At 26.6% G+C, this 25,602-nt stretch overlaps 1 pseudogene; it reads right to left on the reverse strand.

The window, feature by feature from the left end:
• Positions 1 to 489: 489 nt before the first annotated feature.
• On the reverse strand, positions 490 to 1,353 carry LOC148191409 (BTB/POZ domain-containing protein At5g60050 pseudogene; annotated as a pseudogene).
• Between the last annotated feature and the right edge of the window lie 24,249 nt (positions 1,354 to 25,602).

The raw sequence follows: 25,602 nt of genomic DNA on the forward strand, positions 1-25,602 counted from the left end.
ATCCAGTATATAGCAAAAGGATAATGTGAGTACTCGAAGGGTATGCTATCTCTTTAATTAGTATACACTTATTGGAAGTCTCACATTGATTAGAGATAAGGCCAATTCATAGTATATAAGTGGATGCAAACCTCACCTTACAAGTCTGTTTTGGGGGGTTGAGTAAGGACTAAAGTCCACTTTTTAACATGGTACCAGAGCCATGTTAGAATCTATCCTAGCGGTATTTGTTGCTTGTTGGGCATATTGTTTCACCCGCTATCGGGCCGCTATCAAACCACCCATTAATGTATAGTCTCACGCTCGAGATGTATATACTTCGACGTCATGAAGTGTATTGGAAGTCTCACAACGACTAGAGATAAGGTCAATTCATCATAGTATATAAGTGGGTGCAAACCTCACCTTACAAGCTGATTTTTTCCTGCGAGGTTTATTGCCTCGGTTCCTTTGAACCGAGGCAATATGTGGTATTTTTTTCGTCAGACTTTATTTATTTTTTGTATCTTTAAACAATTTGGATAACATAACTTTAATTTTCCTACGATGTTTGTCATCTTTTGCTTGCAGAACACCACTTATTAGGTTCAAGAAGATGTTCTAGCTGTAGTAGATGGATCCAATAATACTCTTTGAAGAACTTCAACTACAAAGTCATGAATCTACAAATGTTCTAGCTGGGATATCACTTCCTCCTATTCATCCTTACTCCATGGAATAGATTCCAAATATTCTAGGCATGAAACAACCAAAAGATCAAACATTATTATTGTCGATACCTACAAAATAACGTAAGTAAACGTAAGAACATAAATCCAATTACAGTCAAGAAATAAGAACAAAAAGAATGTACAAAATAATGAACATCAAAATGAAAGCAAACTCAAAACTTTAGGGACCCCATCGTCCATGGAACACAACTTGACCTTGAGATCCTCATAGTGCATCAAAACCACAACTTCCACGTCGTCACAGTCGTTGATCTCTACCGAGTGAGACATCGCACCGTCGCAGCAAAACTTCTTCACAAAGAATCGACTCTTCTCGGCCAAAACACTCTTCTAGACCTCCATCGACACCCTCAGGTCATCCTGCCCAACCACCATGAGCCGGATGTCGCCCCCCTCGAGCAAGGCAGGCTCCCAAAGAAGCTTTGGAGAGTCAATCTTGCACCTTGCAACGCTTGTCGTTGGAGAATTTGTGCTCCTCGGACATCATGTCGAAGAACGTTTGCATGTGCACATGAGTTTGAGGTTGAGTTTGACTGGGGCGAATTGAAGATAGTGGTAGTGGGAGGGTTGTGGAAAGGGAGAATGAAAGGGTTGAATAAGGTATGAAACCTTCCTTTATCATCACTGATGCTTCCCTCGAAGAGTCGTTACTGTTTTACGTTTCTGAATTTTAGTTATCGAAGAAGTTATTGCCTCGGTTAAGTAGAAAACCGAGACAATAAGGTTCTACTGCCTCAGTTCTAAAGACAATCGATGTGTAAACCTTTTAGAAAAATACAAAATAAAATTATAAATGGCAAAATTTGAAAATATTTCTAACTATAGGCATCGCTTCACTGTTAAACCGAGGCATAAACGCCCTATGACATCGGTTCAAATGGAACCGAGACAGTAGAGGTTGACAAAATGGATTTGGAACATTCAGATACAGAGGTTGTCAACTTTTGGCAGGGCATATTGTTTCGGTTCTGCACAGAACTGAGGTAGTAGGCCTATTTTGAAAAAACTGTTAGAGTGAAAGCAGTGTGTTTTGCCTTGGTTGGTCAGAAAACCGAGACAATATACTCCTTAGGTATCAGTTCCAATTGAACCGAGATATATAATTTTGCAAAAATTATGAAGTTACCAACGTGTTTTGATACGCTTTGATTTTTTTTAAACCGAAACGTAACGTGCGATTTAAAAAACTATTTATTTACTTAGGACAACCCTAAGACATGATACTAAAATATCCAAATGAGCAGCCAAATAATTAGCAATGTAGGATAAGATAATGCCTTAGGTGGGTACGTGGGTTTGCATGCTTTGCATGCTTGATGTGAACTTTGAATTGGAAACACTGATAACACATGTATTGGTTTTAAGGGTTCCTTTTATATTCGTTCTTAAACTATCCATCAATATAACAATTCTCTTTTTATTCTCTCTAAAATCTCTATAAATATCACCATATATATTTTTTTTCATTTTTCTTCTGTCCTCCACTTTATGTTTTTGGTACATGTATAGTTCTTGCAATGCTTTTCCAAAAAAATCTCGACAAAAACTGTACCTAGCAGTAAAGTTCATTCGATATATATGCATTCAAAAGGGAATGTAGTTTTAAGGAAATCTAGGGGTTAATTAAGTCATAGTCCATGCTTCATTGATTAAGATAATTAAGGGTATCTTTAGTAAGATATATTAATTGTTGCGAGTATCTTATATTTTAAGATACAATATTTATGTCTTGTTTATTGAAGCAAATCTATATGAAGGAGCATTTCTTGAAAATAGTTAAGTTTTGTATTAAAAAAAAACTTAGCTGCTTACAAATGAAAAACTCTTGTTTTTATCATATATGTTAAAAATCAATATTTTAATTTAAAATTAAAATCAATTGTAAATTAAACTCTTGTTTTCGTTTTTACTGCTGCTTTAGTGTATTTATGTATGGATTAAACTAAATATGCTGTGACAATCACTTAAACTGTTTTAATATACAAGATATTAACAGTTAGTATATTAAATTGATAGCAATAAAAATGCTCTGATGAGTGTTAATTTTTTACACAATATCACGTATTTAAATTAGTTTACTTTTAATTTTTTCGAGCAAATCATACAAAAAAAAAGTAGTTATTTTTCTTAAAACAGCCATCACTAAATTCTTTCATCCTCACATTGTAAAGTCATGAAAAATTACAAGCAAGTTCATTGTTACAATAGTACATGAAACTGTGATTTTTTTTTGGCCTAGTGTAAATCAGTAACTTATATTGAATATTATAATATTTGTTATCAAGTCAATGAATTATATAATTAATTATGTTGAACTGAATACATTTTTTACATTTATACATTATTAAATATTTGTGATAAATTTTCAAAATTGGTAGCTGAAATTTAATGTACAACAACCTTCTTTTTACAATTAAGAGAAACGTGTAGTAAGGTTTGAATTCAATAATTACAGGTACATATAAGCGAATTTATGCTTATACAATTATAGTTAAATTGTAACGGTGTAATAATAGAGTTGATGGTATGGTAGAATAATAGAGTTAGACTGAGAAGATGACCTAAATTATTTTAGGTTATTGTTTCAGAAGGCTTTTCTTACGGCAAGTGTCCTAATATAGAGTTGTGTATTAAGTATTGCCTAATTTTTCATTAATTGTTATGTGTACAGAACATGAATCATGCTTCATCAAATCCTTTATGGATGTACGATAGGTGTAATAAAGGAACATGTGTTTTGAAACAATCTTTATAAGTAATATTAGGAGTTGAAGACTTTATAAGTAAAGCTTGTGAATGACTGTTATCACAATGAAGGGGACTTTGACGTCCATGTATAAAGTGCGATTGTACAAAGATTCTAGAGGAAAATGTTGTGAAGGTTCTCACCTCTACAATACGGTTTCAAGCCTAATTATTTCATTTGGAAGGATCATGGGAAAACAATGACAAAAGATGATTTAGACAATGATGTCACTTGGAAGGGTGTGTAAACGAAAGGTGAACCAAATGAACAATTTATGTCGATGGAAGACATGATGCATGATGCTCTTATGCAAAGAGAGCCTTGCCAAACATCAAATTCTTCTAACGTGAAAGAGGCTCTGAATGAAGAAACTCAAAGATTTTTTTACCTTTTTTGGAGGCAAATACATCATTGTATGAAGGAGCATCAAACTCCATCTTATCAATGTGTGTCAGGTTATTAGCTTGCAAGTCTAATTAAAATATTTATAACCAATGCATATATTTTATTACAAAAGAGCTTTTGGGTGTAACACCTATGAAATAGATTTGCCCAAAACCTACTACGATGTAAAAAAGTTAGTGCCAATGTTGAGATTACAGTTATAGAGGATTGATTGTTGCGTGGATGGTTGCATGCTCTTCTATGATAATGAATATGGTAAGAATGATGACGCATTGGTTGAATGAAAATTTAATCGAAAGCCAAGGTATAAACATTACAAGACAGGAGCAAGTACTAAAAAACAAGTTCCTGTAAAATCCATGTTCTATTTGCCAATAATTCCAAAATTACAAAGAATGTATGTCTCAATACAAATTGTGGCACAAACATGGCACTACAATAACAAGTCGACAAATGGAGAGGCGTGGAAGCACTTTGATAAAGTACATCTTGATTTTGCCATTGAGTCACCCAATGTTTGACTCGCTTAATACTCTAATGGTTTTAACCCTTATGTGCAGGCATCAAATATACCATAGTTATGTTGGTCAATAATTATGACCTCATACAATCTTCCTTTATAAATCTGCATGTCTAAACCTTATATGTTTTTTACATGCCTTATTCTGGGGCAATTCAATCCAAAGGTTGACATTGATGTATACCTATAGCCCTTGATAGACAACTTGAAAAAAATGTGAACTAGTATCTTAACATACAATATTTTAAGTAGACAAAACTTTATGACGAGGACTAATGTAATGTTCACAATTAATGATTTTTCTGCTTATGGTATTCTGTCTGGTTGGAGCACTCATGGTAAACTGGCATGTCCATATTGCATGGAATATATAAAGGCTTTTAAATTATATCATGGGGAACAAATTTGTGATTTGACTCCTATGAAAGGTTTTTACTAAATGACCACGCCTTTAGGAGGAATAAGAATGTTTTAAGGAAGGGAGAGTGGTTATGACTCTTCCTTGTTTGTTGGCCCCTTTCTCCTAAATATTTACTCTTTCTTCCATGTTTCTATTTCTCCAATAAAGCTAATATATTAATTGTAATAACAGAGAAAAGTTCCATAGAAGATTGATGATGAGGAAAAAAAAAGGTTCAATCCAAGGCATCTCTTAGACTGTCAGAGATGTTTAAACAAGCTCGAAGAGAAAAAAAACATGATTGGATGAAAGATATTGTTTGAAACGGTCTTTTGGAGAAGTGGAACATGTCAATTTATAAGCAAAAGTGTGATACGACCAAGAAGAACCGAACATTTGAAAAGAGTGACAGTTTGCACATTAGGGGATCTATTAACGTGCATGGCCACACAATTAGTTTGGTATGACATGTAATTGTTTTTTAATTTCTAGTTATAAACTTTACAATATTTGTTAACAAGTCATATTTTGTTTGTAGTTATAGGAGTTTGGTCGCTCAATGCATGTTGACGAAAATTTTCAACAGATACATATTTATCGCTCAATAAGAGATTTTATGGATGACAGGTAGGGCTGGGCATAATTCAATGAATTGTACTGTAACTATAGTTAACCATACTATATTGTACTTAAAAACACTAAATTTGTTTTAACTAAAAACTAAATAAATTATTATACAGTACAGTTAACTGGAAGCACAAATTTTTCTTTAAATGTAACTGAACTAAAAACTAGTTCATACGGATTTTAACTTAAAACCACTGGTATATGAGGCTGAATTGATTTTAAAAACTTAAAATAACTTTCATTAAGTTTTTCATACGGACTATAAATTACACATTAACAAAGTTATACAAACTAAAAATTGACTTAGTTCATAATTTGTTGTACCCTATATTTCTTGTATGTTTTTAAAAGACAATAAATTAATACGAAATATATAATTAATATTATCGTTTAAATTATTTTTTTAACCAACCGTTACCATTTTTATGTAATCTATGGTAAATGTAAAAAATATTAAAAAACAGGTCAAAGAATATAACAATTGAAAAATAATATTAAAACGTATGTTTATAGGCGTTAAGATCCAGACTTATTCTTTTATTCTTCAATGCAGTGACTCCTCAGAGGAACATTAATCATCATTTGCAATCACGATCCCCACAGTACCTTAAAATCAATTTAGTTTTTAGTCTAGTTGTTGCCAGGGTTTAGTATTATTACTGTTGATGTTTTCTGTACCAGTTTACTAAATTGTACTAGTGTAACTGAACTAAAAACTAGTTCAGTTCAATTTCTTTGAACTATTTTTTAGTTCAGTTCAGTTCACTTGAACTATTTTATAGTTAACTGCAATTATTTATAGTACAGTGCACTGAACTGCATTTTGCCCACCCCTAATGACAGGTCTAGGTAGACACATGTTACTTTCTACCAACACTATCACATTCTTTATTATATTTTGTATTATGTTTTAAACCTTAGGTATATGTATTTAATCAAATATTTATACATTTAACAGGAAGATTTTCAAACAAGATTTTCTCAAGCAATATCTAAGACTACATCTATTGGTGTCTTAGAATGTTGTTCCCTAAAGCCTGTAGAGGAGGAACAAATGTTGGTTAAAGGCTATGATTGGAAGGTACAAAAGACACGTATATCGGATTGGAAATGTCGATTCTCAAGATGACTATGTCGACAATTACATACGATAGACACAAACATCTTCTAGTTAGCAACCAAATGTAGAGGACTTTATTCAACTTCAAACGCAAATAGCAAGCCATGATGAACATATTTGACAAATAAATTCTCAATTTCAAAACTTTATGATGTCATAATGCAGTACTTTCTGTCTTTGGCAGTCGAAACTACACAACAATTTTTTCAACCGCAAAATAATGAACAAATAAATAAGCTAAACAATAATGTTCAACCAGAAGATTAACCACCAGATGAACAAAATTATAATCATGATTATTAGCATTAGGCATGTTAAGAACTTATCAAATTATAATGTACTTTTATATAATTGACAATGATGTTTATGTAAATAATAATTTGTATTAAATGTCAAATGATTGTTTGAGGTTTAAATGTTCAATGGATATGTGATGGTTCCTTTCTTATATATATGTCCAAGTCTGCCAATAAATTATAATAACACAAGCAAACTCTTTTTTTGTCACTTTGTTAGCTGATTACTACGGATTTATCTATATGTAATTACATACGAAAAAAAATTGTATTACATATGGATAAATTCGTATATAATTACCTACAAGTAAATTCATATGTAACATTACCTACGATTATTTTATTTATAGATTTTTGTATGTTTGTAATTCGTACATATGAGCTTTCGACTTTACATGTGAATTTTAATTGTAGGTAATAACATTTTTTTTGTAATGTGTATAAAACTTGACTATGCAATTTTAATTATATTATTTTTAATAATAAATTATTATTTATATTTTATATTTAGCTATAAATTTGTGTAGTAAAATAATAGATAAATATAATGTGATGATAACCTATATATGTGTTTTGAAGTGTTCATATATTATAGGGTTAAATATGTTTTTAGTCCCTAAACTATTGGCCGTTTCTAGTTTTCGTCCTGTTTCAAAGTAAGGTACAATTTGGTCCTCATTCTTTTCGAAACGTTCGTTTTAGTCCTCCAAAACTAAACACTGTTTAAAAATTTGGTCCTCATTTTAAATGAGGACTAAAACCAAAATTCCGATGACTAAAACGAACGTTTCGAAAAGAATGAGGACCAAATTGTACCTTACTTTGAAAGAGGGACAAAAATCAGAAACGGCCAATAGTTTAGGGAGTAAAAACATATTTAACCATATGTTATAAATATCAAAAGAGATAGTAATGTCAAACATGAACTTTTTGAATATTTGAGTAAATTATAATTTTTTAAAATTATACATGAGAATGTATAATTGTTTAAATTTTTATCATATATATATATATATATATATATATATATATATATATATATATATATATATATATATAATTTTATTAATTAAGCTATGTTTATCAATGTTATTTGCGTATCATCAAGTTCAAGTTGACTAGGAATGAGAAACACTATAATTGTAGAGAATTTCCATGGTTGGTTTTAATCGATAATGTCATTGCAATTTAATGAATGGATACTTTCATTACTGTAATTAGTAAATAGAATGACTTCCAGAGTTTCACTGTCACATACTTTAAAAGTAAATCACATTTAATTCTTCATTGTTCAACCACTTTTATGCACTAATACACTGCTAATTTATACACTATTAACTAATTAAGTATTTTGATAAGATTTTTCATTAACACTTTTAATTTAACGTTTTTCTCACCTATTTTCCTATCTGTAATTATATATGTACACACTGATATACTATTGTTCATTAATTGGTGTAATTTCTAAAAAAGGAAAAAGTTTATGTTACATAAACAGAATAAAACATCAATTATTCAATTATTTAACTTGGAATTAATTATATATTTTTTCATATATAATTTGAACTTATTCACTGCTAATATTGAGCACCCGATTTTTTAATATCTGGAAAGAAAATTCTGGTTAATTGCACACTAGTAAAAGAAATTATTTTGTTAAACAATGAAACTATATTAGTTTTCTCTAAAATTATCAGTAGTTACTTATAACTGTTGTTCAATTTCAGAAACTATAATTATACATATCTTTTATTAATTATACTTTATTCCCATAAAAGTTATAGGTTTCTTCTTTTTCTCTATTTTGTGTGTATAAACTACATATATAAACTTTCTTAGTAAACGTACTTGCACACAGAAAGTAATAGTATATAAACTTTAAAACTTTATCATTGTTTAGTATAAAACAGTGTAAAGAGTTTAATTTCTGATAATTTGGTAGTATTAGCATTTTTTTATTAAAGAGTATTTGTTTGTATTTTTATTATTTAGTGGTGTGTAATATTATATTAATCTAAAATCAAGAAAAAATCAGAAAATATTTCAGAAGATTTGTATGACTTTGAGCGACAAATCTTTTTGCACGTGATTGTGCTGTTTGACAATCAAAATAGGTGGCTGGTTTGAACTTAATTAATAACACAGTTCAAGATTTGACTTAAAGTGTCACAGTCCTCTATCCTACAGTTTCATATTATTTAACAAATGATTTAGTCAATGCACACTCCTATGAATATTTACTTGTGGTCATCTAAAGAAATAAAAAAAATATTAATTTCTTCATTTTAAAATCAATCTTATTACCATTTTTTCAATATAATTTTACAAATTTTAGCATTTGGTCTTTACACTTAGAAACTATCAATCTTATTGGAACCTATTCATATTGATTTTGTTTTCTTTAGTGTATATAACTTTTAATCTATTTAAAAAGGGTTTAAATAATATGTATTTATATATGAAATAATTAAAATTAATAACCTTTAGAGAAAAATAATATTATGTTCTTAAAGTTAAATGAAGATATGTAAAATATCATTAAAATTGAAAATATTAGTCAATTTGAAAAAATAAATATCATAATTAATATGCCAAAAGAAACTAAAATTTAACATATAAGCAAATGATAATCGTATAAAACATAAATTCTTTGCCAATTTTAATATTTCTTGTATATTCTGATTCCTATCTCTATTTTCTTTTATTATCACATCACTCACCATTTTATTTTCTCGCCTATACGATGGGGGTATATATACGCCTTGACCAGGTATAATTTTCCACTATTTTTATTCTACGGTTTTGACAAAAATTTACATGCTTATGGCATCATGATCATGATATATAATTTTTAAATTGCGATCACCAAGTTTGGATTTACTCATTTAAATATTTGGGGCTTGAAGTAGGTGGATGATGGAATTGACTTAAACTAAAATAATCTCAATTTACTTGTGAAATAAGATTTATTTCGTTTACATTTAGGTATTTGATACAGTCAAAATTAATTTATATAAGGAAAATTTTTTGCGTAAGGGAGTGTGTCTAAGTACATAATTATCAAGTCAAATTCTTGTGGTCCAATCGTTGAAGATCTGCTCTATTAAATTTTTCACTTGAGATCATAAAAGAATGTAAGCTGTCATTTGTTTAAAGTTTTAGTATTTTCTTCAAATTTATTTCAATATGTTTATTATAATAGATATCTTGACTTAAATGACACTCTTGTTATTGATTGGAAGTTGTTTTCTAGGAATTTAACTTTGAATGTAGATTACCAATATATGATAATTTAGTTTGTTGTATTATTGTGTTAAGTACTTCATTTTCATAAAGAATAAAAGGAAAAAAATATTTTAAAGAAGTGAATTTGAATATTAACTCTATCCTATAAAATTGATTTGTAAGGTAAGATATAAATGTTAGGTTGATCGAGGAGAGGATTCACTAAGTACTCATTTTCGTACTACTGAAATTTGAATCTAACCACATAAGAAATTAACATCACTCTTTACCAAAAACCTTAGGACAATGAGTTAATGAATTTTCAACCTTATATGGCTCTTTACTTTTTCATTTCTAACTCAGTGTTGTGATACCATATTAAAAAGTGGACTTTAAATCTAACTCAATTTTATAAAATCATCTTGTAAAATAAAGATTATTTCTATATATATATATATATATATATATACTCTAAACTGACCTTATTTTTCGTCTATATGAGACTTTCAATTAAATAAACTATGATAAAATAGAAAATTAAGGAAAATGGAGGTATTCAAAAGAAAATTAAAAATTAACACTATTAAACAACTTCATATTAAAATCTTAGAGCTAATAATACTTTCAAAGTATACATCAAAACTTTCCTTAATCAAATCATGGTTACATCTCAATCCAAAACTTAATGAAGATTAGAGAATAAATTGAATAAGTGATAGAAAAATATTAACTTTCATCCTATATGATCGATTTATCTCTTTTAATATATTTTTCGTTACTTTTCCAATGATATACTTCGTTAACAAATATTTTATCAAACTATACTTTTGAGGGAAATATAAGGAAAGTTATTTTTAAAAACATGAAATCCATATAAATTTTATAACATGTCTATAAGATTTTTTTATATATATTTATGCATTATAATTTATATTTTTAAGATTTGAGGTAAACTGCACTAACAGCACATCACATCTTCTAGTTAAATGGATTAATAATATTTGTTACTAACCAAACAATTATTTTTGTGCTAAGAAAAATTATATGAGATGTCTATAATTAGTTAAAGCATGATATCATATATCGTTGAGTAACATAGCATGGTTATGAAGATATTAACGATGATCTCAAAGTGGTTTTTGGTGTCCGGTTAGGTAGGTTCGCTATTTCTACTAAAGGTATTGTAATTTGTTTAGTTTGTATGGTTAGGCATGTTAATGTATCTAAATAGAGTAGTTGTGTAGAAACGTGTTTATATAATGAACATGAAAGACTTAAAATTAAAGCATATTGAAGTGAGTTAAAGCATATATTGAAGTGTGAGTTGTTATAAGAGTTTTTCTTTTATTATTATTTTATATGAGTAGAAACTTATTAGTTCTTCCAAACAAGATTTATAACTTCGGTATTTGAAGACCGGATTCTGTAGACTGAACAATCTAGATATTAGACGTTAATGTCTTTTATGGTCTTTTAAGGACACAACATGGATGAACTTAACCAAAAGTTGGATCTCATTAATATTGGGTCACTGGGCTGATAGGCTAACGAACTCATATAAGCTATAACCTATCTGAATGAATTCATGGTTAACGAGATAAAACACTATAAATAAAGTATTAATGATAATTTATATTCATTTTTTACATTAATTATGATTTGACTAGAAAATTCTGATGAAGTGCATGCTGATTTGAGTGTAGGACTATACTGTACAAACACTTCATTTTTGGTGACAAACAAAAAGTTTGGAGAACGGATATCGAACAACGTTGAAAGATCATGAAAAAATTATTTACAGAATTATAAAAAAAATATATTGATATTGATATATATTAACAAAGTATTATTATATTTAAAATATCAGTCCATTAATATATTAAAAACAGTAGAAAAATAATATAAAAAATTCAACCAAAAAAATTTAAATTAAGTTAAATCTAATATTGTTAGAGCGGCTGCAGCAGAATGGTTAGCGTGGGATAACAAACCAAGAGGGGGGTGAATTGGTTTTAATAAGTGTGCCTTGTTAAATTTCTTCTCAGTTTTACTTACTAAGCATATAATATAAATGAATCACAAGAGTAAGGTTGAGAGAAATTTGCACAGATGATTTTATCCTGGTTCGGATCTTACTAATCCTACATCCAGTCACTTATCTCAAACCAAGATAAACACTTCACTAATCACAAAACGATTACAAATTACAATCACAAAGAACCAATTTATAAAAGTTTAGAAACCACCTCTCTTGATACCACAAGAGATGAACCTGCACCTCCTTTGAATCTTCACAAAGGATGAATCACTTCCTCCAAATACTTCACGAAGGATGAACCTCTTCCAAACAGTTCCTTAGTTGCACCAAGGATGAACTAGTTATTCCTCTGTCACCGCAGTAGCACTTCAACAGCTTCGCAGACAAGAGTTTCCTTAGCTGAGCAAGAGTACACACAATTCTCAATGATTTCAGAGATCTAGAGTATAAGGGAAGAGTTGCTGTTGATGGAAAATGAGAGCCTATTTATAGACTCAAGCAAATACTTCTTCGTTCTTCGTTCCAGCCATTTAACGCTTTTAATCGATTAATATCATTGTTAATCGATTAAAACGAGTGCAACGACTAGTTTTAACGGCTATAAACTTCAACGGTCAACTTTAATTGATTAATTTACATTTTAATCGATTAACTAATTGATTAAAGTAAGTTTTAATCGATTATTACGAAGCCAGCTAGAGTTTTTCAGCTGTTATCGATTTAATCGATTATTACTGGTCTTAATCGATTAATACGGTACATTCTTGACTCCAAACATCAAATTTGAACTATGAAAGTACATAGAACCGAAAACTACTAAGAATCTAAGTCCTAACCACTTAATTACAATTATTACAAAAGCTTTATATAATAATACAAATCTTCAAATGATCTTCTTGAAACTTATACTTCTTGACTTGATTTGGACATCATCAAAACTTCTTCTTCATCATTTTGCTAATATATATATATATATATATATATATATATATATATATATATATATATATATATATATATATATAAATTGGAGCATCTAAAATATTTCAATTCTTTCTTGATGATAAAAATCTATTCTATTTTTTTTTAGGAAAGGTAAAGTATAGAGGAAATAATCAGCACCACAAGTTAATTCTTTGCCTTTGAATTTTGTGCATTCCTAATTTGATTTTCACAAAAGAAAATGATATTTAAGTTACTTAAAAGTAGGTATCTTTGACTAAATATAGCACTGGTGATTTTCTGCAACAATATTTGTTATTCCTTGCCCAATCCTAGGCATTTAGCCATTTCTCAGAGTGGGACCGTATGCATCCATATAAATGTGTTAAGTCAAACATATTGCCATTGACTAATCTATGTTCTTACTGTATTTTTTTAAAATTTGAATTTTGTTGTTGTTGATGTTGTGTTTTTAGTATTTTAATGTATTTTAAAATATTTAATAAACACTGATTTAAGTATTTTAAATACATTAAAAAAATTAATACACTAATATTAATGTATTTTTAATACTCAGAAAGCAACAAGAGATCGTCTTTTTTATGCATGTTCACACATTTCTGTATCTCATCATCATGCATGTACTCAGGTCGTATATTTATGGTTTTGGGTAAAAAAGTAAATAAAGTTTCATTATGCTTAAATATTTTAAAGTGTAAATATATATTGTATACACAAATCATTATACTTAAATTTATTAAATATGTATATTTTATCATTTAAAACAAATAATATAATATTATAAATGAACTAATTTTGTATTCAATTATACTCTTATGATATGATTTATTAATAAATTATCTTTAACAAAATATGCATGAGTATATATACCTGTACTGAATATGCATACCAATATTACAAGTTCAGATTCTTTACTATTTTGTTTCAGAGAACTGTTTGAATTTAAAATAATTAATTTGTACTTAATTTTACCATATTTAAATAAATCATCGTGGAATATTATAGAAACTTAAAAAAAATAATCTGCTTATCTATTTTAAAATATTAATTCTATACTTACAATTTATTTATTGTAAATTTTCTATTAAGTAAAGTCTTCTAATTTTATTATTATTATTTTTTATCACTTTGTATTAAAACTTATATATATATATATATATATATATATATATATATATATATATATGTGTGTGTGTGTGTGTGTGTGTGTGTGTGTGTGTATTATTTATCAAAATGAAAAAAAAAAATAGTTTTATTATTTTATTAATATTTTTACCATATTAAAAATAAATAAATATTTTAAATGTTTCATCACAAATCTACTATATATACATATTAATACTTCATATATTATAATAAAAATTAGAAACTAATTTTAATATGTGTACGTTTATATTAATTCATATCACTAAAAAATGAGTTTAAATTAAACTTATCTTGATAAAATGGATTTATAAAATGAAAATTGTGTCAATTATATATATTATAAATCAGTTTTATCGAATATGAAATTTACAACAAATAATACAAATAAAATTAATGTTAACATAATAATATTATGTAATAATGTATCAAATTTTAAAATTAATCATAAAACATAGAATAAAATAATAATTTTAATTTATTTATGAGAATAATATAAAATAGCTAAAAAATAAAATAATTTTTTGTACTCCTCTTTTATCGTAGTACTCTTGCATCTACCAAAAGACAAACTATGTTGACGTGCATGCAGTAAACTTTTCCTTGTTGATGTTTTAAAAGCCATGTGATTTCAATGCCGACCACAACTTTTCAATTGGCATAAATCTAGGACGCATACCCTAATCTTTTAGGGTACCCGCCATGGAACTTCCTCTCCTTCTGCCTTTCATTTTCTTCCACATGGCTTTCTGGGATTCTTTCAGAAGTTTCAGAATGGAGTTAATTAGATTGACTGCAAGCTGCACATTCTGAATTCAACTCACGACTTTGGCTCTGACATACATTCATTAATGTGCTTTCATAAGACTATAACAGCTTCAAAATTGGTTATTTAAATCAAATATCCAATATGATTTTATTTGCTGAAGTTAATTGAAATTTGAATTCGTTTTTTTTTTTTTAAATTTTAATATATTTTTATTCTTAAAAATAAATGAGTATGATTTTTTTAATTTAATAATACTAAACTTTTTTAATATATTTTTATTTTTAAATTTTAAACATAAATGAATATTTTTTTAAAATTTAATAATATTAAATTTTTTATTTGTTAAATATATTCTTAATACTAATAAAAAAAAGCGTATTAAACAAGTTAAATAACTTAAATGTTAGTATGATTAACATGTAAAACATAATTAATGTAATTATATTAAAAATATTATATATATTTTTAAAACTTAAAGATAAAAATATATCAAAGTTTTATACAAAAATAAATTTTAAAAACTAAAATATATTTAATTTTTTAAAATAAAACATCATTTTAGTATTATCTTAAAAAATCTAAACCTGCACCACTATCACTATTATGGTGACATTTATTTTGAGAGCAAAATGTAAAAGATTCATTTTGTAAGAAGCTATTTATATATATCTTCTTTGCTTCCTATACTAGCAACAATCTGTTATTTTAAATTTTCTGGTGCATGCACACATAAACTCGTACATGCATGTTTGCATATTTAATGACATTACTAATAACTTATTTTCTAATTAAAAGTTAAGCAATTTGGCTGACTGAGACAGGCCACGACAAAATAAGATTTTGTAGAATGAGATTAAACGTTGGAATCTTTTTTTTTTATTATTATTTCTTAATTTTAATGATGACTGAGGTTTGTTGCTTAATATAAGATTGATGTTATATATAGTCAAACGAATAAAATATGAAACTTCATCTTATATCAATCTCTCTCTCGATAGATTCTCCATTTGTATTATGAAGAATACTAATATAGTTCTTTGTATGTTGCTTCCATTAGGAGCTATACTTTTCATTATAAAGGGTAGTGTTTTTTTTAATGTAATATATATATATATATATATATATATATATATATATATATAATTGTTTAATGGGTGATTATTGCTAGGAGTAATAGTAACTTGATTCTTTCCCTACAGAGAACTATAGAATCTCAATGGAATTAACAAAGTTAGGGAGAAAAAACTAAGCTTTCTCTACTCTAGCAATCCATCATTAAAAAGATTAAAGATAAACTAAACCTTCATTATTTCATTAATATTTAAATAAGCATAATGTGCATAACATGTATACACATGTTTCATGCTAGATGAGAAGAAAAAAAATATGTGATTCCTTTGAAAAAGAAAAAAATAAACAAAATATATTACTTTTTTCTTCTCTTTTGATTTGTAAAGTGAGATTTTGTACTCATTATATATTATAAATTGATCTTATCTCTAGTCAATACGAAATTATCAACATTTTATTGTATAGAAAATGAAAAAAAAAACATAATTATGTTTTCTCTCTTCTCGGACTGTGAACACGAATTATGAGTCTCTCTAGAATTTTATTATATATGCAACCAAACAAGAAAATACATGCACGTAGAAAGATATGCATGATGATACTGTTTAAGGATTAAGTCTTGTTTTAAATAAAAAATAAAAAAAGTTCTTCAAACCACGTTACTCTCTTTCCTTCTTCTACGAAAGATCTGATCCCATTATATTGAATGGTCCACATATGCATGTTTGTGTGTTTTCTTCACATAATGCAGTTCGAGTTGGAGGAACTAATTTGCAAGACCACTTATCTGGCATGCATGTAATCAAGATTATTCCTTAGATACCAAGGTCACATGCATGCACTTAACATTTTTTTTTCTATTATTATACTCTCTTTTTTAAATTGTAGACAATGAATGGCAATAACTCATTATCTATATATACTAGAATGTCTGAATTAACAAAAGTTCAGTTCTGAAAATGTTGTGCCGTTGAAGGGCATTTATGTTATAAGTAACATATATATACTAAGGCACTTCCTTATGTATATGGTTGATAAGACATCTTAGATATTTTATAGAAGGATGGTCGTTCATAGGCTTTACAACATTATCATCACATTAAATGTAACAGATGAAGGAATATTTAATTATTTGTGTAGTTTATAACAATAGTTAGAGTTATAAAAACATCATTTATAACAATAGTTTGAGTTAAATAATAATCCCTGTTAAAATAAACTGTATCACATCACATGATCTCATCTGGTATGTGAATTTTAAATTTTATAACAAATTTACAAAATTATATATTATAAATTAATTTTATTTTTAATCTGACTCCAACTTCTTTTATCTGTTTAAATATATTCAAGTATTTTAAAGTGCCACTCTTTTTTTTTTACTAAATATTTTTGTCTATTTAATTTATCTTCATTTTTTAAATTAGTTATGATAGTTTATTTTAGAAAGAAATCCCAATACTTGAAAACAGTCTTCTGTAATAATTTTAATTAGCTATTATAAATAAAAAATCTAATATTACTTAAATCAACTATTTTTTATTGGTACAAATCAACTATTTTTTTTATTGGTGTAATAAATTTAACTATAGTTCGAAGAATAAGATAAAATAAACTTATGATCCATACAAGACGTAGAAGATAAAAAAAAGTCTTAATTTATTTTAGAAAACAAAGTCTTCAAAAAGTTTAAGAAATAGATGTTTTATTTGTATTTTATGTTCAACTTTTTCCACGAAGAACATTATGACAGAAATCTAAAATTCGTCGAAATTGTATCTAGTAATAGACAATGGAATGGATTTGGTTTGCCAATGTTGTTTTATGTTAACAAACGAGTCAAATTACCTAAAATGAGCTAAGCCCTTGGTAATTTCTGCGCAACCATGCCTAACTTCACTCACAATCAACGCAAATTTTGGAAAAAAAAAACATCGACTTTTGCTACATTCGGTTGAATATTATGTAGTTGAAAATCTTATTCCAACGCTAAAAATATTATGAAAAAAAATACATATAAAAATAATGAACTAAATTCTTTTTATATCAATTACAAAAAAAAAACTTTTGATATAAAAAGTTTTTACTTTTCTAAATTCTAGCACTTCATGATCTTCATCATAATATCAACCTCTATTTTTCTATAACTTCTTTTTACAAATTTGAAATTCAGAATAAGGATATAAGATTGTTATAAATTAAAATGTGATGATTAAATATTTTTTGTAGTTAAGATGTATTTATGATTTCATATTTAAATTCGTCAATTTAATCAAATACGTACACATACAGTACATTTCAAACATTAACTTTGACACGGCAACAAAGTTCTTCCATCTCACAGAATTAGACAATTGGAATCTCTTCTATATTTGGGTTTTATTTTCTTCCACTCCCATAATTTTTAATTGTACTCCCCTAATTTTTAAAGTAACCATTTTATCCTTTGTTAAAGGGACTTCTGAATTAAATGTTTTGGAAATCTTATGAAATAAGTTTTCTGGAATTTTCAGATCGTGATTTTCAAAACAGGTTTTCTGGAACAGAATTTCCAGAAAATGTTTTCCGGAACATGATTTTCTGAACAAGCTTTTTTGGAAGTCATGAAATGCATTTCGGATAAACTTTCCAGAACTAGTATTTTTTTCCTGGAAAAGCCTTTCTCTCTCTCTCTCTTTTTTTCTTTTTTACTTTCTCTGCAGTGAAGAAGGGTATTTTAATCTTTTTGGGTTGATATGGAGTGCAATTAGTAATGTGAGTGTGCAGGAAGAAAAACCTTATGTAAATGGATGGTTTGAGGTTTCAAAGAGGTTTGGGCTGATTATGTTTTTCCTTCTAGGTTTTGTTGATGGGCTTCTAGGCTAGAAAAAAATATTGTTTTATTAAACATCATAAAAAAAAAATGAAACACAAGGTAAAAAAATAATATAAATATTTCTTTAAAAAAAGTAAAAGATTGTTGTGTCAATTGAGGTGTCATTTAACATAAATTAATCTTTTATCAAAATTATATTATTCTGTTGCAGGTTTCTTTTAACTATATTAAAACTAATGGATTGAACCCTTCTAAAGTAAGACATGGGAAAAGGTTAATACATTATTAATTAACTAAATTAACAAAAGAATTTAAACAATTTACAATTTATTCTACATTATATATGTTTTATCATACTTTAATTCTAGGATTTTCTGAATGTATGTCAGGATCCACAAAGGAATGTATATTTATGATGATCAAGAACACAAAATAAAGAATAAAAATAATTCATACTTTCTCAAACAGTTTTTTTTTTTTACCCTTTTTAGATTAAGGCCTCAAAGTTTTAATATGCAATCGTTACCAACGTGATTTATTCAAATTTGTGTAAGTTATGTGTAACTTCTTCCTGAATATTATTAAGAAAAGAAAAGAAAAATTAAACTTAGACTAAAATTAATTTATGCATAAGTAACTCTTAAAAAATACTTAAATCGGCATGTTTTAACTTATTTAGGATTTAATTTTAGTTTATTATGTATAAACAGAAAAAAAATTACTAAAAAATATTATTCTTAAAAAGATTTCAATATTTGAAAAAATTAATTACTAGAAAGAAAAGAAAAGAAAAAACTACTTTATAGAAGGAATGATTTAAACAGGAGTGGCCATGTCTTATCATTATGATGCAAGGTGTGCATTGATGCACTGCTTTAAAAAATACTAAAGAAATAAATAAATAAAAGAAAATTGAAAGAATTTACACGTGCTTCGATAAGCCATCTCTTCATAAATTAAAACTTATAAAAACAGAAGAGATGAAAAATGAGTTATCATTGGTAAGAAGAAAAAAAATAAAGTGAATAAAACAAATGAGAAATAATATAAAATAAAAGTGTTTAATTTAACGGAAATAAAATAAATTAATAGGTAAATGAAAGTATATAATAAAAAAAACCAATGAATTTCACTTTTCTTGTATTTACAATCTTTTCTTTTCTATCATATATAATCACAATTTTATATTTCACCTATTTTTTTTCTCTTGTCCTTTTTTTACTACGCGAAGGAATAAATATTATCAAAAGTGGATTGTGTCTCTTCTTAAAAACATACTTAAAGAACCAAACCAACTACTACTTATGTTGAACCTTATTGTTTTTTTTTTTAAATTGATTATTATAAAAGTTAAATATCTTTAATTATATTTTAACAAAGTTATTAAATCTTGTATGGTCTAGGACACATATAGAATGGTTAGCGTCCAGAACCGTTCGGTCAATGTCTTTATGTTAACAGCTAATCAAGTTAATATTGAGTCAGCGACTAAATTATTGTTATAGGGCCAATAGTTTGGACAAACAAGTAGTTCATAAATTAATAACACAACGATTAAAAATATTGATATTATTATATTGATTAAATATATTGATTGAAGATATTGATAACTGATTAAAACTGTTTATGAGTAACAGACCAAAATTAAATGTAAGTTCATTTTGTTAGGATCCATAAAATAACTTATAAATAGAAGGCTAAGTCGTAAAGGTAAGAAGCTTTTTAACTTATTATGAGTATTCACTCTCCATTGAATGTTATCACTATTATCATGCAAAATCACACCTAGCTTGAGCGTTGCAGTGTTTTTTGTAAGTATCCTCCCACATTCTGAACTTAAAGCGCTAGAAACAAGAAAGTGCGAGCTCATAAGACAAGAAAATTACAACATGAATGTTATTCTCTCGGTCCTACATAAATATACACACAAAAATCTTTTACATTATAGTAATTGAAAAAGGTTTTAATTTCCACGTATTTATTCTTAGTAATATAATAATTATAAAATAACTATATATTTGAGAGCCAATAGTATTTTTTTCTTACAAAAAAAACATTTCTAAACGACGGTTCTTTTGAGACAAAAAGAAAAGATCGAAATCTTTTTTTGTCTTCTCCTATAAATTCTATTATTTATCAAGCAAAATGGAATAGTTGGTCAACAATCCTAAATCTTATACTTTAAAACTTGAAATATATATATTTTTCTATAGAATTTTAAAGTTGCAACACAGTGTAGTTAAAATCATTAAACATAATTATTAACTTAATTAGTTAATTAAAAAAATATTTTTCTTCTATCCATTAGCATTATTTTGGCCCACCTTAGTCTCTTTTGTCACCTCTTTGTCGGCTATGTCACTATTTTTTGAAAAGAAATTAAATAAAAAAATAAAAAACAGGATCCATCATTTCTTCTCTTTATGTTTTGGTATTATGATTGTCCTTTTTATAGTAATGTCATCTCCATGGATTAGAAAGGAACACAATGATAACACATAAAGCAATGTTGTAGCAGAGTTTAAGACAGAGTTATTAGTATTATTGACCAAAAAGACAAAAGAATAACATATCACTTCTTTTTTTTTCTTCCCAACTTATTTTAGTAACAACTTTACACCCTTCACTCCTTTCAAGATCAAGGCATCATTCCAATTTTTTATTTTTAATCAAACTTCTCTTTGGAATTATGGATAACATAGTAACAAACAAATACCTTTAAAAAAAACAAATTATTTTCCTCAATGTTATTTTATCTTCTCAAATTATTAATTGACTTAAGTAGTGTATAATAAACTTTCAGAATAATTATAGATAATATACTTTTACATTCATTTAATATACAATATATAAATAAAATAATCATAAATGAATAAACTCTTGTATTTTGTTAAAAAAGAAAAAAAGTAAAAGAATAATAATAATATCGTATGAATGTAAAAGGATTTATTGTGTCAAAATATCATTTTCTATGGAAAAAATGTTTTCGGTGTAGACACAAAAAGTTTGTCGTAATATTATTAACTGTATGTTTTATTTTTTTAAATACTGGCATGATTATTTAATTTTAAGTTTATTTAATTTTATAAAATCGATTAGTAAGATAAAATTTGTAGTCTTTTATATACTATAAATTAAGAAAAGTTTAACGTTTAATTATTAATATATGACAATCTTTGTAGTGATAATTAATTGGTCACTTATTATTAACACATCGAAATTAAATTATGTCTTGATCTACCATAACTCATTCATATATATTAAGTGAGCAAATGCCCTTCCCTTAGTGGTTAATTACAATTAGGGTTTTCAGATTATAAGTTGTTATATTTTGTCATTGTTACCCCCAATAATTTTGAATGCGTTGGCCAGATTCAAATTTTGTATTCCTTTTTCGTGGGGGTGGATTTGGTATTTTTCTTTACCTTATGTCCAATCAACATAATTAAAATCTCTAATTCACTCATTAAGATGGTTAAAAATGTGAAAAATCAATTGACAAAGACAGTGAACAATCAGTTGCACAATCCAATGGAAGATTCACTAATAAAATATTATTTAATAACACATGAAAAAAATATATACGGTAACTTTATATTATCATTTAAATGTTCGACTTATTCAAATTAATTAAATATTTACTGAAATGTAAGTTTAACTCGCTAGGATAGACTTTAATCATGACTCTGATATCATGTTAGTAGTAGACTTAGGCCTAACTCAACCCCACAAAATCAGCTTGTAGGGTGAGGTTTGCACGCACTTATAAACTATGAATTGGCCTTATCTCTAGTCGATGTGAGACTTCCAACAAGTTTTCGTTTTCATTTTGAAGAACTTATTTGTTGAACTTGTTTGTTGTTTTTTTTTGTTGAACTTGTTTGTTGTTATTTGATTGAACTTGTTTGTTGTTGTTGTTGTTTGATTGAACTTGTTTGTTGTTGGTTATTGTTGTTTGTTGTTGATACTGCATTATACATTCATAGTTCTTGCTTTATAAATTTGTTGTTTTTCTGCTTTTCAGATATCGTAGAGTTGTAAAAAAAGATCACAATTAATTAAAAAAAACAAAAAAATGATTAACGTTGTATAATGACAAAATTCGACATTAACGTCGTATATTGACAAAATTCGACGTTAATTTAACGTCGAATCTTTTAAATTCGACGTCAATTTAAGGTCTCATAGTACGACGTTGTTCGCGAATTTGCTGTTAAAAGCCCAAAATATTCAACGTTGTACGCGATTTTTGTACTAGTGTATTATGTGACACTTTTACAATTCTTTAATTATGTATATATACATATATATGTGTATGTACATATATATGTGTATGTACATATATATGTGTATGTACATATATATGTGTATGTACATATATACATATGTAGATATATACATATGTACATATATACATATCTACATATATACATATCTACATATATACATATCTACATATATACATATCTATATATATATATATATATATATATATATATATATATATATATACACACACTTATATATTGTATATGATTATAGACATGTTAGGTCTTACCAATCAAGTTATATAGCTTAAGAATAGTTGAGATTTGATATCGGGGATCAGATACCACAAAATGGATATTGTGTGTTGGTATCTCCTATGGTCTTTTGAGGCTGCATAGTGGAATGACTTAGTCAAAAATGAGTCTCACTTAATAGGTAATTTGGTCATTGAGCTTTAGGGCTAATGGGCCTATAAGTTGTGATCCATTCAAATGGGTCCATGGTTAATGAAGTAAACACTATAAATAGCACATTAACAATAGTTATTATTCACTTTTTTGCATTAATTGAGATTTGACTAGAGATCTCTAACGAAATGTCGACTTAGAGTCTTTTGGAGGTATTTTCCTTTTTTTTGTGGCAAAAGCAAGAAACTTGAATGACTTAGCTAAAAGTGAGTCTCACTTAACAAATTATTTAGTCATTAAACTTTAGGGTTAATGAGTCCATAAGTTGTGACCCATTTAGATGATCCATATCAATGAAGTAAACACTATAAATAACACATTAACAATAATTGTTACTCACTTTTTAGCATTAATTGAGATTTGAAAAAAAAAAAAGTCGGCCTAAATGTTGATTTGAACATTTAAGAATTTTTTACAGGTATATTTTTTTTGTTGTTGGAACAAGAAACATGAAAGAAAGATACCTAATAACGTGGAAAGATTGAAAGAGAATACTTTTACTGAATATGTTCAATCTTAATATATATATATATATATATATATATATATATATATATATGTATATATAGTTTTAATTAAAATAGATATCTAAAATATAAAAAGTAAAGGAATTATTTCGACTTACAGATTGATTTATTATATTAAAGTAAATGAGTTAACTTAAACCCAATTCATTTTTTTTAGTTAAAAATTTTGTAATCCAATTTAATTTATTATGAATTGTTGAGTTCATTTATTTAAGAATATTTTGTTTTCTAATTTATTTTATATATTTATTTTAATACCATTAAAATAAATTGATTTGATTTATTATTTTATAAGAATGAAATTAAAATATTCACTTATTTTCTAAACATTATTTTAAGGTTAATACTTAAAAATTAAAATATCAAATTATCAATAAATTAAAGTCAAAACTATTTAAATATTATTTAACAATATAATATTTAAAAGTATCAAATAATAAATAATTATAATAAAACTTATGAGAAAATATAAAAAAAATAATAAAAGATTGTTTGTGGTACATTAGTAGTCCCTCAATTAAAGTTCATCAACCTCAAGTTAAATAAGTTATCCATATTTTAAAAAACTTATTTTTTTTAAACTTAACCTGAATACGACCGAATTGACTTAAGAATTTAAATCTATTTTACCATTTCTAGAAAATATAGCCCTTATGATTTGAGTTTTCATAATTCAAATAACTAGAAATTCTATTTTTATTATACAAATCAAAGTCGAATATACGTGTGACAGCACAAATTAATTTGTATATATTAGTGTTAGAACTTATATACAGAATCAGAGCTTAACTTTTTAAATGTAAATAGTAAAATCAAATTTGGAAAACATATGTAATAGATAAAATTATATTAGCACATGTATTCAGTATGTTCCAAGAAGGTATTGAAGCAATTAAAAAAAAATAAAAAAAAATAGGTGGTTAGTGCAGAAGAAAACCCGGGCGAGTCATTAAAAGTTGAAAACAAACAATCATGTTTAGCACAGACCGATGGTCCAAGCGGACCCCAACTTTAAATTACAATAATATATTATTCCAAACAAACTTGTGTTAATACATAACTCTCTTTTATTCATCTAAAATAAAATATGGACAAAAATCAATAATTCAGATAAATTTTGTTTAGATTGGTTTTTATCTTAATGAGATTTTAAATGCAAATTTGTGGATAGGTGGTAAAATTTTAGCAATAATTTGAGCGTTCATGATATCTCTTATTATTGAAAGAGAAAAAATTTATTTATAAAAAAAATTTCGACCTTCAAATTAGTAAGAATAGTAAGTATTAAAAATTATGAAATAAATGTTTCTTGAAAAATACTAATTATATTTATAGAATAATGTGTATTTATATTTTATTGAAATAATACTTATTTTAAATATATAATAATAATGTAATGAATAATATAATATATGTTCAAATATGATGTATTTGTCAGAGGAAATAATATAATATATGCTTAAACATGCT

Source organism: Vigna umbellata, chromosome 11, assembly GCF_029865625.1.
Source record: "Vigna umbellata cultivar VRB3 chromosome 11, Vumbellata_1.0, whole genome shotgun sequence".
NCBI lineage: Eukaryota > Viridiplantae > Streptophyta > Magnoliopsida > Fabales > Fabaceae > Vigna > Vigna umbellata.